This window comes from Oryza glaberrima, chromosome 4, assembly GCF_000147395.1.
Source record: "Oryza glaberrima chromosome 4, OglaRS2, whole genome shotgun sequence".
Lineage (NCBI taxonomy): Eukaryota > Viridiplantae > Streptophyta > Magnoliopsida > Poales > Poaceae > Oryza > Oryza glaberrima.
Genome location: NC_068329.1, coordinates 13305476 through 13325326, shown reverse-complemented (window position 1 = coordinate 13325326; position 19851 = coordinate 13305476).

Genomic DNA, 19851 nt, shown 5'->3' with positions numbered 1-19851 from the left:
TGTGAAATGCGACCCTTCGAGAACAGTAGCATAGCCTTTACAATATTGTTAGACAAATGATTGGGAAATGCAACCCTTCGTACCCCTAAAATTTCACCCAATCCCTTCCATGCCCCTAAGATTTGCCCATTCCCTTCTATACCCCTAAATTTTAGTCTTGATCTCTTCTATACCCATTCCATTAGTTGACCATTAGTTGATCGTTAAATTCCTGTCATAAAGTCTATTTTGCCCTTTGCTATCAAGAAAATATAAATTTATGAAGTATATTGACGGAGTGTATAAATTTCTTGTATACGACTATTATATTTACGAGTTTATTTTATGAGATATTATTTAACAAATATAATAATTTAGTTTCGCCTCCCAGAAGGCAAAACAAATAATTTTTATCTATGATAAAATTTATTTTTAGATACTAAAAAATATTTTTTTACCATTAAAAATTGTATATATAGCATATTTTGTTATAGTAGTAAGACATTTTTATAAGATAAATCTATTTATGTGCTAAATAAATAATTTTTAATAACTAATAAATAGTTTTTTTATTTAATATCTAAAAATAAATTTTCATAAATATGACTTTGTTATGCAAAATATTATTTATGATAATTTATTTTTGTTATGCGAGATCAAAATTTTTTTTTTAAATAATATCTCACAAAATTAAGTCATATATATAATAGACGCATACAATAAATTTATACACTGCATCAATATGCTTCATAAATTTATATATTCTCGATACCAAAGGGCAAAATGGACTTTATGGTAGGAATTTAACTATAAACTAACTGTCAACTAACAGAAGGGGTATAGAAGGGATCAAAACTGGAATTTAGGGATATGGAAGGGAATGTGCAAGTCTTAAGGGTATAGAAGGGATTGGACGAACTTTCAGTGGCACACAGGGAATTTTCTCCATAAACAAAGTACTGTTGTAGAGGTCTTTCAATCTGGCTCTCCATTCATTTCATGAAGAAGGGATTTAATTGATTCAAAATTAGTAGCCTGGAATAACATATTACCACGGATTGCTAATTCTAAACTAGGCCAGGAGCAAGATGAGTTCTGATGGAATTTGACCCCTAGTGGGCAGTTTACTGTGAAAACTCACTACTTGGCACTAGTTCATAATGATGTCCCAAATATAAAACAGACGCCTCTAGAAACTGAAGGTGGCACTGAAGTGTCAAGATTTTTCTTTGGTACCTTTGTCGTGGAGTTGTACTAACCAAGGACAATCTAGCTAAACGTAATTGGCAAGGCAATCAAAATTGTTTTTTTGTCACAGCAAGGAGACAATTAAACACTTGTTCTTTAAATGTCGTTTTGCTAACTTAGTTTGGTCAGTCATGATGAGGACACAACTAGCTCGGATATAACCATGACTACCTTATGTATTAATCAACGAAAGGTGCATATGTTTTACATTGGATTTACTTGTTATATATTTAAACAAACGTTGCTACACAATGAGATTTGTGTGTTTCCATTTGCAGAGGTACTTGCTTGGGCGAAGGAAAAGAGACCGAGCGCAATGAATGCAAGGATGATCAAAGAAGTTGATTGGGGACCAAACCAAGACCTTTTCCAAGTCTACTTCTACTTCACAACATAGTGTTTCACACATGTTTACTAGTTGACTTTGAAGAGTTCAAAAAGATTTACAACCCTATGTCATGATTTACAAGTACAATGTAGCAATCAACATAGTGTACTTGTTGGTCGCTTTGGTTATGCAGAAATGATATGGTTTTGGACAGAAAAGTTATTTCTTTTGTGCAAATTGTTTATTTAGTTATCCATTGGCTGTGCATTTGGTTTATACTGCAGAAACCGGGTTTGCAGGATTTGGTTACTATGGGTTGTCTATGCTTAGATCAGCAGGATTTGGTTACTATGGGTTGTCTATGCTTAGATCAGCAGGGGACATCTTTATTATATCAATAATATTTACATTATTACAACGGCACTTCATGCCTGACAATCGAAAATAAACAGCAGCGGACTAGCGGGCCTATGGCTCCATCTTCACAGGTGGTCAACTGGGGTATAAGCCAGGACTCCACCTAGGACTTCTTCTCCAAAGCTTCTCTTACTGAAGGGGGGAAAGATAGAGCAAGAATGAGTACAACCACATTACTCAGCAAGCCACACCGGGAGATGCATGATTAATGCAAGGGGTACAAGGGGTGATAATATAGGGGTTAAGTTTTGCAGTAAACAGCATTTAAAAGTTACTTAGTTGCTCAAAGCTATTTTGTAAACACGATCCTAGAGCTACACAATATTATTAATCAAGGCCGTGAACCCACACAAACCTGCCTTAACCCAAGGCCTACGATGATTCAGATCGAACTGGCAACCAGACCCAGGTCCCAGCTCGTCCCAAACCAACCCAGGCCAACCATTCCATCTTTTAGTTGTTAAGCAAGTTTTAAGAATTAAACCGCTAACTTGGGTACATTGCTAGGCTTGCCCATAACCAATGGCGCGACTATTCGAATAGATTATACTCTGATCAGAGGTGTACATCTTTACCCACAAGACACATCTTTACGCCGCATTCCAAGGCCATGGAACCCATCATAAAGAATGTGGCATAACCCCTTTACCCATCCTAGACAAAAGCACCGACCCAACCTCGCCTACGGCCGGAATCCCGGGACAGGTAGGCCAGGATTGAGCCCCTAGCAGCAGAACACCGCCCCTATGCCATGACATCTCGACTACCGAGCTGCAGCCCTTGTAGCCTTCATTTGCCCTAGAGATGTCCATGAAGCCCTGACTTCGTCCATCTCTATCTGTGTCCTCTTGCCAGGACTAGACTAAGCACCGAGTTAAGCCTTACCCATTAGACATGTGGTTAGAACGGTAGTGCTTTGCAACAGAGGCCCGAAGACCGGTCCTTATGGTGGCCGAGGTGCTCCTAGCAAAACCATGCACCTCGAGCCTAGCCTAAAACCATTTTGGGAGTTTTGAATAGAGGGGGGGAGTGTGTGTTCAATTCCATCACAAGCCAACCATTCCACAATGTCCAAATGATATAAAAACTCCCAAAATCTAAAGTTATAAAACCACCTAGTGTTGCCTAATTAATCAGCGAAGCATCTACCTAAATTCATACTAGTGGAACCATGAATAGAGTACCCACTAGTTGGGGTTTTGTTTTCCTAGGGTAAGCAAGGTGATAATAACAATTGCAATGATAAGGCTATAACAAGGATTAATAGGTAATGCTAAATAAAACAGTGATAACGCGGGAATTTAAATAAAGCGGTAATGCAATAATTTAAACTAAAATAATTTTATAAACTGAGATTCAATATGCTCAAGGATGATGCGACTTGCCTTGCTCAGAGAGAACGGCCTTCCGAACCTTCGGCGACGACCGCGAACCACGCTTCGGGAACCTTCGAAACGATAGAAGCTACGCGGAGCACACAAGCAAAGCTACAAGCCTATAAAGAAGCAATAACGATACATAAAAAGAAAGCACATGTTTCTTTAGGTTATAACAAACATTAAGAGACATGAACAGGCCGATTCGGAGTTCGTATGACCAAGATATGGTCATCCGAAGTTTAATGCTGTTATATGGAGATTCGCAGATTATTATAATTAGGCTTTGCAACTATAAAACAGGTGTAAGCGCTAGCTTGGAAAAGACAGGAAGACTGCGCTGTTGACATGTGGACCCCACATGTCAACCTAAAGGACCATTGTAGACCAGGTATGCAGGGACGGTCTACGGGTCGATGGAAGCGGACCCCGTGTGTCTACCGAGGCGAGTGGCAGACAAACGGACTCCACTAGACACCACGCGGGCTGCACACGTGGAAACCACGCGGCTACCGAGTGGGCACACTAACACGGTCACCACATGCACACACGAACGACTACCGACACCAGTACATGGGTACCGGGGTCGATGACCGCACAACGGGCACAGGGCGACACCGAAAGGACGAGGATGGGGCAGTGAGAGGATGGATACTTACCACCACGCTAGGAGGCGTGGGAACGACGACGACAAACGGGCGCAGCGGAGACGGCTCGGGGACGACGGAGACGAACGGCGAGGTAGGGGTGAAATCGGAGCGGATTCGGAGGGATAGTGGTCGAACCATATCCTAAACCATATTTTTAAGCGGATTCGGAGCGGGTGCGGATAGTATACGGATGCGGATGCAGAGCGGATTATTTCGGATGTCGGAAATGGTGCGGAGTCGGTGCGGAATCAGTTCGGAAACATATTAAATTTATCGGATGTTACGTGTATATGCAATCAATGCAACATCGAGTTAGCAATCTAAGGAACAATAATACAATAATCAATAAATGACCCGTCGTAATAATCATATGATTAACTGCTAAACAATATGAACACATGATGTCCATAATATAAAAAATATAGCTATGTGAGTGTGACATGATACGATAAAAGCCTTAGACTAAAAAATCTTTGTTAATTGATGAATTAGGGCATTGGATGTACCAACTTATGTTATATGCAACAGAACGACTAAAAAATATATGTTGATAATTTCGGATTATCCGGCAAACGGCTTATCGGATAATCCGACAAAAATATCGGATAATCTGCATCCGCCGGATTTTAGAGATACCATATCCGCATCCGCATCCGCCTCATACTATCCGCATCCGCATCCGTATCTGCCGGATTTCTAAAAACCCATACCATATCCTCGTTTTGCATGGATTCGGAGCGGATCGGATCGGATATTATCCGATCCGTTTTCACCCCTACGGCGAGGGGACGACTTCGGCGGCGATCCTTGGACGAAGGCATGATGAGGCAGGCACAATGCTTGATGATGCAGAGCCGAGGATGAAGATGACGACGGCGCTGCGACGCACTTGACGGAACGCCGGGGACGGACGAGATCGGCTTGACGGAGGGACGAACGCCACGATGACCGGGAACGACAAGAGGACGATGATGGCAGCCTGCAGTAGCTGCACGGAGGCGAGGACGGCATGGAACATGCCGCTGCGATGCCGACGACGGTGGCGGCGCAGCGAGACGGCGAGCTGGCGAGGAGGAACGGCCGACCGGAGGAGTCGTCGACGAGGACGAACGGTGAAGATGACGACGGGGACACCGGTGGGGTAGGGGAGGCGAGGCCGAGGGTGACCTTGCCGCTGTGATGCTGGAGGAGGAAACGGCGACGTCGGCCGGCGTACGGGCACGGCGGAAGGGGCTGCCAGAGTGGGTGCCGACGAGACCGAGGGAGAGGCGGCACAGGCGACGGCGGTCTCCGGACGAATCCGAGGGCAGGCCGGGGTGGAGGTCGACGCCGCGGTGTCGGAGGAGGGGATGGCGACGTCGGCCGGCGCTCTGGCGCGGCGACCGGGGCGGCTGGAGGCGGCCGGCGGCACGGAAGAGAGAGGAGGACGGCGGGGAGAGGCAGTGCGGCCACGTGGGAGCTCAGGAAGAGGCTAAAACGAGAGAACGGATGGAGGGGTTTCCATTTTATAGGCGTGGGGAGGGAGCCGGCCACGGGAGGAGCGGGGAACGGCAGCGGGAATGGCGGCCGGTGGTCATGGAAGGTGACCGGGAATGGCGCGGCCGTTCCGGGCGTTAGAGGGTAGGAATCAAGGGAGAAGTTAGGGGAAATTGAAGAGGAAGGAAAGGGGATTAATTCCCCCTAATCAATTTGGAATGAAGGGAATTGATTCGCGCGGATTTGAGGGAGGAAAGGAGCTAGGGTTGCATGGGAGAGAGAGAGGAGGCGAGCGGGAGGAGGACGATGACCGGGGGTGGGACCCACGCGGTCGGGCGCAGTCAGCGCGCGTGTGGCGCGCGTGAGGGGGTGGGAAGGGAGCGGCAGGGCTAGGGAGAGGATGGAACTTTGGGATAGACTTGGCCCAAAGGAAAAGGAGGATTATTTTTAGTTTTCTTTTTAATAAACTTTCTTGATTGTTGTTGTTGCTTAATAATTATTTCTGGTGTTCTGAAAATTCAAGTAAAATTTGAGGGCTCCTTTTTGACCAAGGAGAATTCAACAAAAATTCTCCAGGCCACATTCGAATTTTTCTTGTACTTATTTTAAAGTTTGCCAATTTCTTTTCGAATTTTAATTAATTCTATTATTCCTTTTAGAGAATGATTATTATTTCGGGATGAATTTATCAGGATGTGACATGTAAATGGCTGAGTTTAATAAAATCTTTCTTTATCTTAAAAAATATATTTGAAGGGAGTACCGTTATATCGGAAAGTCTAATGCACGAACAGCAGTACTACTCCATACTCATAAAGGAAGTCGTATAGGACAATGTTTAAGTCAAACTTTAGAAATATAAATCATGAATAACTTTTAAGTTATTAAGTTTGAAAATGTAAAAATTATATGTATAGATTTGTCTTGAAAAATACTTTGATAAAAATATACATATATCACTTTTTAATGAATATTTTTATAGAAATAAGAAGTCAAAGTTGTGTTTTAGAGACCGTGTCGCTGTCCTAAATGACTTCCTTTATGAGTATGCCTTTTGCCGTTGTTTGGACTTTCTCGTTGGGGCGTTGGGTTTTCCGTTTTTTGTCCGGCTATCGTGTTAAAAAGATTTCCTCTTTTCTTTATCGGTATTATATTTCACTTTGGTCATAGCAATTCCCTATTTCTTTTTCTACAGCAGGCCGAACTCAGCCACATGGGCATCATAGCTCACATGTTCGAATTTTTCTTACAAAAATATTTGTCCATTTTGAATTAATTTATGTGTACATGGAAACAATGTATAAAAATATATATATAAAGTATTTATGTATAAACTTTTATACATATGAATGAATAGGTATAAATTCGTTTTCAATTTTACAAGTACAAAACTTATACATACAAAATTTATGCACAATTTTTTTATATGTACAAAGTATATACATATAAAACTTCTATGGATAAACATTTATATGTATAAAGTCTATCTATATGTTTTTTTTTTCTACCGGGCACAACAGGCTGCTTATTATTCGGCTGAAGTCTTACAAAGCGGATTGACTGGGCTGTTTTTGAATCAGATAAGTGGGCTGCCTTTTGCCGGGTTCAATCCCCACGCGATCAACTGTTTAGTAGACCAACATATGCATTGCGATTTTGCTATATATTTGTCGACAAATTTTCCCCCAAAAATTTGACAGATGTAATTATAGTACAATCGTAGTATAATTACACTGTAACTTGCATATAATTACACTATAACTATAGTGTAACTTGTATGTAACTTTCAAAAATCTCTCCGTAACATGTTATTTCGGTAAAATAGAGGTCGTGAGAACAAATTCTTTCACATATGTATGTGCTATGATTTGTTTTCTTCCTCACCAAAACAAATTTTGTAATAGATCTAACGATTCAAAATTATGTGAAACTTACATATTAGTTACACTGTAGCTACATGCAAGTTACAGTGTAATTGCATATAAGTTACAGTGTAATTACACTATGATTGTACTATAATTACATCTGTCAAATTTTTAGTAGAAAATTTATCGACAAATGTATAGGTGGTCCCGGCACCATTGGATCCTTTGTCGACTGACTGGGGACAAGCCTCCTGGGAGCAATTATAAAACAGTGACAAAGCAGCAATGAAAGGTTGTAACCAAAACCATTTTCCATGGATGCTCGGTTGAAGCTGAGCAAGGACAGGCCTGGTGATTGAGTTGATAGTACTTGGGTTATGTTTAGATCCGGGGTGAAAAGTTTTGGCGTGTCACATCGGATATACGGATACACATTTGAAGTATTAAACGTAGAATAATAACAAAATAAATTACAGATTCCGCCTGTAAACTGCGAGACGAATTTATTAAGCCTAATTAATCCGTCGTAGCAAATGTTTACTGTAGCACCACATTGTCAAATCATGTAGCAATTAGGCTTAAAAGATTCGTCTCGTAATTTACTCGCAATCTGTCTAATTAGTTATTTTTTTTGTTTATATTTAATACTTCATGAATGTGTTCAACCATTCGATGTAACAGGGTGAAAATTTTTGCCAGGGGATCTAAACAGACCCTTCGTTCAGGAGCACTGTTTTATTCTACACTTTTCCATCTTTTATTCCCTCCTTTTAAGACACATGCTTTATGAACAGCTAAATGGTATGTTATTTTTGAAAAACCCTGTATAGGGAAGTTGCTTGAGAAAAATAATATTAATCTTTTTTTTAAGTTTGTTAGCTAATAATTAATTAAATGCGTGTTAATATGTTGCTTTGTTTTGCGGGCCGGCGGGGAAGGGTTCCAATCCCCCTTACCGAGCTCAGCAGATTTGAGAAGAGATGTCAAGAACTGCTATTGAGGAGTACAAGTGACAGTGATATATATGACTAGGGATCTTGATAACAGGAAAAGCACAACTGGAGTGCTCTTTACGATGGTAGGGAGTTTGCTTAGTTAGCAAATGTTAAAGCCTTATCTTCGTGTGAGGCCGAGTACATTGCGGCTACTACAACAGCATGACAAGGAATTTGGCTTAGCAGGTTGATTGCTGAAATACCAGGAGGCGAACCCGGTGGTGCTGTGCTGAAAACTGACAGCGAATCGGCTATAAACTTATACAAGAACCCGATGCTTCCTGATAGGAGTAAAAAGACTAATACCAGATATCACTTTATTCGAGAATTGTATTGCTCAATGAGAGATAGAAGTGGAGCACATAAGTTCTGGATATCAGTTAGCAGTAGATAATCTGACAAAATCCTTCGGAACGAGTGCGGTAACTGAGAAGGAAGATTGGCATTCTGCAGCTTTCAGCGCATCAACGCTGTTGTTTTTGTTTCTCTTTCAGTTTGGTTTAGCTCTTGGAGAAGTAGCTTCTCGCATAATTGGCCAGCTTAACCGGAAGCATTGCTTGTTGTAGCAGGTTTTCCGTTCAGTTTGTTTTTTTCTTCTGACAGAGATAGCACATTGATTGGATCTGGTGTTTTAATCAGACAAACTTGCACGTAACAAACCCAAGGAAAGCTTGTTCAAGTCGTTCGCAGCACGAAAACTCTGCTCGTTCTCTGTTTTCTTTTCTGAATCCAGTTCTTCAGTATTGATCTCGCCTGAAAACCTTCGGAATTTCGTTAGTCTGCCCAGATTTCAGGGGCCTTTTTCTTTACAGGCAATCCATCGACTATCTATTCATATGAAAGTACCATACAGTACGTTTGCTTTGGTGTATATTCTGTTCTTGTGTTCAGTTTTGGCACAAAAGTTATCTTCTCAGAACTGCATTAGTTTGTAGTATCCTGGCAACTAAATAAAGAATGTACACGGTGTGCTAAGTTATGTTTGATTTGCTATGTTAATTGGCTTAGGATCGATGATAAAAACTAACTTGTCACCAGCTATACATAGCAAGATAATTTATTGACAACAGATGAGCATATTGTGGGAGCTACCAGAATACATAGGTGGTCTGTGTTAACAAATTACAACCGTTGGTCTGTTTGGTTTTGAGGATTGAGGAGGTTAATTGACCACCTGATGCTATATATTGTTTGTCTTGATTGAGGCGCTGCACCGTTCATGACTTGATTTAGGCCCTGCCCATTGAATCCATCGACGCCTAACGTCTCCTACCTCTCCCTTACACCATCCGCAAAGCATCAAGGTCTCTATAATTTCATCTCCCCATATCTCTCTTAGGCTGTGTGCATCTTAGGTATGCACGAATCGAAAGTGTTCCGAATACAATTGTATCATCCTGATGTAATGTCTAATGTGAAAGAGCATATAATCTAGTGGTTGCAGTTTGACATGCTAAAGTTCTTAATTTAAAAGGCTAGTAAAAACTACCCTTCTCTCTCAAAAAAAAATCATCTCTCAGTCTTTCTAGCCTGTACTGGCGTACTGCACGGTCGCCTGCTCAGCACATACCCTTATTTCGCATCCAAAATCACCAAGAACGGGTTCACCAAACACATCCCAAAGCTTCGATTCAGCGGTGGCCGGAACTGAGGTCTTGGGACTTATTTGGTTTCCGCTGTCCTCGATGGACCTCTTGAGGGCATAATTCATTCCATGTCCCATGGAAGCTTCACTGACGGTCTCCATTTATTGACCGTTAACGATATTATGCACTATATATGTCGTAACTACTTCCCAGAGAGCTACGAATCGGACGTCCGACGTTATAAAGAAAATCGGACGGTTAAATGTTTCAGTTGACTGTTAGTGTAACATTAAGTTATACGTAATGAAACAAAAAAAGTCAGCCTATGTAACATATAGAACTTTTGTGAAACATAATAAAAACACATGGTGAAACATATTTCTATCACATATGAAACATTAAGTTTTATTGTCTGAAACATATGTTTTTATTTCATCAAAATATAATCATGTGATATCTTGTTGTAAAGATTTAATTATAAAGAATTCAACGGTGCGATCGAATCGTTCAACAGATAAGTAGTTTAGAAGAAAAAAGATTTTTAAGATCACTAAATACTTGCATCATGCATGGTATGGGGAGAAAGCTAATAGAATGACAGGAGATAGACTAGGATCAATAGCGTCTCATATTTTTTCGGTCATTGGTGAAACATTGAGTTAGAGTTGTACATAGTGAAACAAAAAATTCAGTTATTGAAACATTTAAATTTTTTTATGAAACATAACAAAAACAGTGTGTCTGAAACATTAAATTTAATGGATTGAAACATATATTTTTCTTTCATCGAAATGTAATGATGTGATATCTTGTTGTAAAGATTTAATTGTAACAAATATAATGGTGTGATCATATTATAAATTGGATAAATAGTTTAAAAGAAAAAATATTTTGAAGACCATCATAGTATGTATGAATGTGTGGAGACGTGGAGTAGATAAAGAGGTACTATTAGTAGTTTGTCCGTCCGATCTCTTTTTGCTGCGTCGGACGTCTGATCCAAGTATTTTCGAACTACTTCGTGTACTGTTCACATTTATGGTGGGATGACGAATTTTGACTCTTTTTTTCTAAATCATCCCTACAAATTTAGAAAATGTCTATTAGGTACTGAAAAAATAAACCATCCCTACAAATTTTGTAATGCATATCGTAAAAAAAAATTATATCTAATATATATTCACTTTTGCAGCCATGGATCGAAGTTGGATGTACGAAACTGATCGACATATCAAAGAGTATAGAAGTGGTGTTGCAAATTTTATAAACGTCACAGAGGAGGAAAGGAAAAGAAGGAACGATTGCATGACTTGTCCATGTACAAATTGCATAAATGGGAAGGAGTTTGATAGCTGAGTAGATATACACTCTCATATGATACGTTGAGAATTCATGAAGGGGTACACATGTTGGATGAAGCATGAAGAGCAAGAATACTATAGATGCAGCGAGTAGTGGTGCACAAAATCAGGAAAAAGATGAAGCTGACTTGTTCATAACTTCTCCATTGAACGGTGAAATGGTTGATGTTGATTAAGATCTTTTTTTAAGCAATGTTGCGCGATGTTGAGGAGCTAGCTTATAATGAGAGAGATTACATGAAGTTCACCAGATTGGTCAGTGATTCGGAGACACCTCTATACGTTGGATGCAAGACAAAACACACAAAGTTATTAGCTACCCTGGACCTAATGAAGCTAAAGACAAGTAGTGGATGAACAAATAAGAGTTTCACAGAACTATTGGGTATATTAAAGGGCATGCTTCCTGAGGAAAAGAAGGCATGTTTTGTGTCACTTGGAGTTAGAGTTTTGAATAATTCACGTTTGTTCAGACGATCGCATATTGTGCCAAAGCACAACGACAAAGTTGACCTGGTCATCTTTGTAGGGTTTTAGTAGGAGACCGTCACAAATAACTCATCGATGACGAGTTATAGGTTGACTCATTAGTTGGGTCAAGCTTCATCGCAGATGGTGTTTTAGATCGGCCTGACAAAATAGCTGTCACCAATGACAGTGGTCGGCCCGACATAGATGACTTTTCACATTATTGACCAATAATCCATGACGAAGCCTCTTGCCGACACAATTGAGGGTTCCCGCCCAACACAGATCACATGTTCCGCACTAGTGGTGGAATACAGTTAGAAGAACTAGATTAATGCCCCACCGTGTTGCTATGGGAATTTAAGTTGTATGGTATGTACAAATAAGCTGCAATATATTTTCTAAACCAAAACAAAATAACTTTCTATTTTCTATATAGTTTACACATTGTTGTAAAAATAGTGTAGGGTGATCGATACGTGTGATTTTTGGGCCTATAAGTAATTCAGATTACATGGTTAGAGAAGAAAGAAAATACTATTTATATTATAGATCTATCATTTAAAAGCTAAAAATAATTGGGATGAAATGGCTTCACGAGAGAAGAGAGAAATAGCATTAACTATACTTAATTGGGATAACTATAACCTAGCTGACGTGTTTGTTCATCATCCCGGATTGCACATTAGGTGATCAAGTTGATCGATCAGCATTTCAAAACGATTGGAATGCTTGTATTCCTGAACGGAGGGAGTAAAATGTTTATAATATGGATACGTAGGTTATGACAGCCCATTTTTTTTTCATTTTAGCACGATATAAATGTTTAGTGCAGAATAGAAATGGTTTCAGCATAAATTCAATTGGCCACTCTGTATGCATACGATGGTCCAAGTATACCACCACTGGCGGAAAACCAGTGGTGTCTCGATAGTAAACTAGAAACTTTCAACTGATTCAGCATAATCAATGAAATTATCTTTTGAACACATCCATGTTTGTCCATTCCTTTTACTCAAAAAAATGTATAAGGTACAAATCTTCACTACTATAGAAAATATTTTTATAGATGAGCACCTCAATAACTTGCAGGCGGACCATATGTTTCCGTGTCTGCAAAAATCAACCCCCTATTATTGCATATTGCTATTTAAGGGGCCGGCACGTAAAAATTAATTTTCGCATGCGGACATGTTAAGAGATGAAAATACCCCATTTTCGCATGCGGGCATTTTTTTTTTTGACTGGAAGTACTGCCAGGGCTTAGCCCAGCAGTTTGATTTTCATTTATTAATAGAAATTTACAAGAAATTACAAGAAAGATGAAAATCCCTATAAAGTTTGTAATCAATTAACAACAAATTGTTTGAGGGGGTCCTTCATTCTACAGAGATGCAGAAGAACTTCATTTATAAAGAGAGACTTCCAAGACTGGAAGGTTGGCTGCAGATTCCTGAAGATGAGGCCATTACATTGTTTCCAGATGTGCCAAGCAGCCAAGAAGATCTCTAGAAAACTAGTCTGATCTTGAAAAAGCTGTCCTTTGGTAAAATTCAAGATTAGTATTCCAGGAAATTCCCAGAAACTGCCAACAAACAGTGCTAAAAGGACAGTTAAAGAAAAGATGGTCTCTAGTTTCCCTTTAGTTAGCGTTACACAATACACATGATAAATCATCATCTTCTTTGGCACAGTGTCTCCTGTCCAATATATCTCTTGTATTCAGTCTATCCCAGAATAACAACCAAGCAAAAACTTTGATTTTCATTACACACTTGGTCTTCCAAATCTAGATCAGAGGCCTGGGTACCTGGATGGCAGCAAAATTGAGTTTGTAGAACCTTTTGGGGGTATAACAGATGTTACTCCAAATGAAACTCCATGAATCTCCAGATCCTTGGTGTAGGTTAAGATGTGCCAATTCATTTTGAAGGAGAAGATACTCACAATAAGCTTGATAAGAGAGTGGTAGCATGAAAGAATCCTCCAATGGCCTTGCACACATAGCCTGTACTGAATCATTTTTGTATTGGGATGATGCAGAAAGTTGCTGATACTGCTGACATTTGAATTAATCATTCCACAGGTCTATCCAGAATAGAGATATAGTGCCAGTCCTTATGGTGCATATGGCAATACCTCTAAAAACATCAACAAGAGCAATAATATCCTTCAACCAAAAAGAAACTTTGTTTATTAAATGTGGGACTTTATTAACCAGGTACGAATTTGCCACTAGATTAACCCAAGGAATATTAGCTCCAGAGTAAACTTTAACAAGATGCTTCATAAGCAAGGATGCATTTTGGACTCTTAGATTAACCACACCCAGTCCACCCTTTTCTTTTGGTACACAAACTTTCTCCCATGAGGCCAAAGATTTTCTGGTTGATCCAGGGTTGTTTCCTATTCAAAGACAGTTCTTTCGTGAAGTATCAATGGCCTTGATAACTGTGATAGGCAGTTGTAGAGAGCACATGTAGTATGTTAGTATTGATGATAGGACAGAGTTTATTAAAGTTAACCTACCCCCTTGGGGTAAAAACATTGAACTTGTTGTCAGCCTTCTTTCCACTCTATCCACTAGGGGGGGGAAATCAATCACTTTTGGTCTTGTAGTACCCGGGGCAGACCCAGATATGTGAATGGCAATTTTCCAAGGTTGAAAGCCCTATTTACTATTCTTTGCAAGAGTTCAGCCCCTAGAACAAAAAGAAGTGGAGACAAAGGATCTCCCTGTCTAACTCCTCTCTTGCAGTTAAAAGAAATTCCTGAGACCTCATTCAATAGAATTGTAGAGCTGGCTGAGGAGAAGGCCATTTGTACCCAATTAAGCCACTTTTGTGGGAAACCCATGTTGTGCATAACAGATAAGATGGCTGTGTGCTCAATAGTATCAAAAGCTTTCTCAAAGTCTAGTTTCAGAATGATTATTTCCCTTTTTGACTGCTGACATTGATGAATATACTCAAAAGCCCGTGCCAAACAATCCTGGATAGTCCTCCCTTTGATGAATCCATATTGGTTTTCACCAACCACTTCGAGAATCACACCTTGTAATCTATCAGCCATCAACTTGGTAAGAAACTTAAGACTAAAACCTATTAGAGAAATTGGCCTGAAATCATTAACTGTCTCTGGAGAAGGTTTCGTTGGCACCAGAGTGATGTAAGAATTATTGAGAACCTGCAAGTCTGTAGCTTCTGCATGAAAATGAGCAATGATGTGCCAGCATTTTGTCATGAAAAAACCATTGAAACCATCTGGGCCTGGTACCTTATCACCTGGGATTAAAGTTATGAGACTATCAATCTCTTGAGTGGAAAACATATCAGTCAAGTATTCCAAGTCTGCCCTAGGAAGAAAGAGATCATTCAAATCAAAGACCATTCTTGGGGAGCAAGAGATACCCATACTGTTTTCGAAACTTTGATAGAAAAGACTTGCTTTTTGATCATGCAAATAAACTATCTGACCATTTTGATCCATAACCTAAGAAACTGTGTTTATTTTGTATCTTTTTGTGGCAATGGATTGAAAGAATTTGGTGTTTTCTTCTCCCAGCATCATCCATTTATATTAGTACATCTTTTTTTTCCAATAAATTTTCCTGAATACCAGAAGTTTTAAGATGTGGTGCTTAACTGCCTCCCCGAAATTCTATTCAAGTAAAGAAAGGCATCTTTCTTCCTCTAGAAGATCAAGAAAATCATCGACTTTATTACAATTTGTCAAGAGAAGCATGAGTCTTGACATGTTCTTACTCCAAAGGTTCAGTTTCTTCCTGAGAATTTTAAGTTTGAAGGAATTGCATTTTGCAGGAGCATCAAAGCCAGGATCCAACATTCAAACTTGCTGGACAATATCAAAGAAACCTTCAGCTTCCACCCAGAAATTTTCAAATCTGAAGATTGGGGACTTAGGGATTTTTGTCAATCTTGACCACACATGGAACATGATCAGAGATATTCCTAGTCAAAGGGAGGACAGTTATGTTGGCGAAAGATAAAGTCCAAGATGCAGATGTAAATACCCAATACAGTCTTTCCAGTAAAAGATTTTGTTGCATATTACTCCATGTGAACCTTCTCCCTTTTAAAGGGATTTCAAGCAAACCCAGGGAACTAATTACAACATTGAAAATAAAGATATCATTCATATCAGCTCCAATTTTATTTCGGTCCTGCACAGATATGTAAAAATTAAAATCCTCTAAGAACAGCTAGTTTTGTTGAGCATCAATCTGAATATTTTTAAACCAGGCCACAAAATCTGATCTTTCAGGGCCATTGCATGGTCCATACACACATGTCAAGGACCAAACTTGAGAAGTGAATCTAGAAGTTAATTCCACGGTCACAGAAAAGGGGTTAACTTCTTTTGGAGTCCCTAAGAAGACTTTTGAGACCCAAACAATTAGAATACCACCTGAAGCACCCACGGAGGGGGCAAAAGCAAATGAATCAAAATGCTTGGGGGCAAATTTCTTGATATCAGAGAGCTCAAAGTGTTCCTTCTTGGTTTCTTGGATACAGAAAATCTGGCAACCACTCTCACCGATTTTCTGCCTTAAAGACAACAGTTTATTCTCAGCATTCATACCATATTCTAGCACAAAACATTCCAAGACTTGAAATTACTATTCATGATCACACCTTTATGGAAGGAATAAAAGTACCAAGGCTAGCACAGCTAACCGAAATCATAGACTCAAGTCTGAGGAGCATGACAGGACAAATATCTGACAAAGTATTTCTCACACTAAGCAAAATACAGAAACCATGAGCATGAGAAAAAGGAAAATACAGATATGCCAACAAAGCTAAATATTCTGTCATTATTTATCATCCATATCTTGCCTGGGTATCTTTTGCCTTCTTTCATCCCCCAGGCTGGATTCGGCTGCCTCCTCAGGAGAGAGCCCGCACATTTCTACCCCCATCTTCTGAGTGACCGAAAGAGAACAATCAGAGGGAGAAGAGTCAGAATCCATATCATCATAAGAGGTTTCATTGAAATCAGACCGCCAAACTGCTATCAATAAAATGTTTTGCAATACCTGCAAATTCCCTAAGCTTTTTAGCAGACCTGCCCCTTGGCTTCCCTATGCCCATTCTTGGATCCATCTGCAAGTCTTTGGTCACCTTGTCTTGCAGCAACCTATAGCTTTGTCTTCTGTATGGGCGGGCATGTGAAGTGATCCACCTGGAAAAAACCCTCTCTATTCCAACTCCTTTTTTATTCTCCACTCCCATCTCTCTCTTTCTCCCACTCCTACCTACCCTGACCACTCCCCCTCTCTCCCCCACTCCTCACTCTGGCCACCTCCTCTCCCTACCTCCCGCAACAGCGGGTGTGGTTGACGGCGGTGCCCCCCTCCGCTCTCCCTTGCGCGGAGTTGATGGCGTGCTCGAGTAGGAGGTAGCGGCGCGGCGGATGGCATGGTGGTGGCAGGCACGGGCTCCGACGACAGGTGCAGATGGCAGCGGCGGCGCAGATCCGGCCTCCACGCGCGCAGATACACTGCCGTCGACGATGACGGCGGTGGCTGACTAGGGTTAAGATTAGGGTCAGGTTTTGATTTTTAGATTAATATTTGTGATTTTCCATTTTCACGTGAGAATGGCTTAAGTGCCCGCATGCGGGTGCGCCATATGGAAAAATTGCTATTTCACGGACCATTTCGGACAGACGGCTGGTCGAACCGCACACAAAAATTGATTTTGACTGTTTGGAAAAAATCCCTTTTTAGTAGTGCATGCTTAAAGTACTTTAACTAATAAAATAACTTACAAAAAAATAAATTATTATTATGTAAATTTTTGAATAAAACGAATAATAAACATATAAAAGGGTCGATGGCATCATCTATTTAAAAAACGAATGTAGTATATATAATCTGACACACGAACAGCCCAAGACAGATATATACCCAATAGATTCAACGAGATAATTATTATCAGTGGGTGTGGTTCGAGAAATGACACTAATAAATTTTCTTTGTGCCACAATCTTTAATGCGTTAACAGTCCGAGAAAAAAAATGTACGAGACGAATAGCATATATATATACATCCTCCGTAAGGGATTTTAAGTTTTTTTTTTTATTGTTTGATCACTCGTCTTATTTAAAAAATTTATGCAAATATAAAAAATGAAAAGTTATGCTTAAAGTACTTTAGATAATAAAGTAAGTAAAAAAATAAATAATAATTCTAAAATTTTTTTAAATAAGATGAGTGATTAAATAGTGTAAAAAAACATAAAATCTTTTATATTATGAGACGAAGGGAGTATATGACAAGGCACCATGCTGTCGCTACCTACAATATATACCCAGCATGAAAATGTCGTGAGTCTCTCTCTCTATTGGAATCTTTCTACTACTGGGAGATAAACAAGTCTTTAATACGCTGGCCTTCAACTGATCAAGAACAAATGAATCAGAATCTGACAAGGTTGCCAGAAATAAAAAAAAGCAGATTAGCAGATGGTACACATATGTAGGATGGCTGCTTTTTCATCACAAACACGACTCATGCATTCTAACATAGAAAAACCAAAAAATTCAAACCACGTGAATTCCAGGCCAAAGGAACGTATGTATACCTGACTAACCTGCATTATATTATCCTACAAGTCATTTTTTGCTGACCTTAAATATTGTTTTGATCGAAGAATAGTTTCATTTATTTATATATATTTTTAGTACTCCTTTCGAATGTCGATCTGAAAAAAAATGTGCGTGTATTGATTAGTACTTGTAGTACTTCTACTCCCTCTGTCACAAAAATATCTAACTCTGAAGATGAACGCATGTTCAGATTATTCATCTATGGAATTGGATTTTTTTTTTTACACAGGGAAGAAGTACATAGAGTCTTAATCCTGAGTGAGCATAGGGAAGTCTAATACTAATTGAACGCTACTGGAATGAACGTCAGAACGGGGCAGTTGGGATAGGGAGATGAGGGAATTCGGCAGATGAATCCACGAGTGGTATACTGTTGATCGACATCAGCAAGCACCGGAATTTCTGCCTGCAGGGCCATTCTCCTCCACACAAGACCATCATATGTTATATGGTCTCGAATGGACCGGCAGCAGTTAGCGTGCAGCTCTTGGTCTCTCAACCATCGTACTACTCCCTCCATTTCATAATCTAAAGGGATTTTAAGTTTTTATTTATAGTGTTTGACCACTCGTCTTATTTAAAAAATTTTAGAATTATTATTTACTTTTTTGTGACTTATTTTATTATCCAAAGTACTTTACGCATAACTTTTCGTTTTTTATATTTGCATAAATTTTTTGAATAAGACGAGTGGCCAAACACTACAAGCAAAAACTCAAAATCCCTTATATTATGGGACGGTGGGAGTTAATAACTAATTAGCACTGTACTTGTTTTGGAAGACTGAGCGTACGTGCTCCATGTTTATCATCTGCCAGAATCTAGCGGCATCTTTTTCCTTGCTTACCACGAGCACGTACTGTACGTTTTATTTTTTAAAAAATCATGTAGAAGTCCTTTTCAAAATAAAATGAACTAACTTTTAAAATTTCTAACAGTTAATATTTAATTAATCATGCACTACTAGCTTCCGTCTTGTTTAATTTCATTTGGCACGGACTTATCAAATCCTACTGCTCTATCGAACTAGGGTATCAACAATGTATTATTTACCAACTACTCCCTCCGTCCAAAAAATCGAATCTATAACTAGATGTGACACATCTCAGTACAACACCCTCATTTTACATACCTTCAGTACAAATCTGGACAGAACAATACATCCCTTGTACCAAATAATAAATATTGTAGTACATACCTTCCAAAATAAGTTTATTTTACACATTCCACCTACCAATGCATAACCAACACAACTAGAATACCCTTACTTTCTTAAAACCCAATGCCATTATTCCTTACTAAGAGTAACAATGCTTTTTCTATTCCTTCCTATGAGGTTGTAGTGCTATTACTACCTGATATTAGTTGCTTAGTATCTTCACAATGTTTACTAATTGGTACTATAAGAGATGTATTTATCGCTTACTGTACCCTTGTCCCAAATATGTATTTATCCCACGGTACCACTA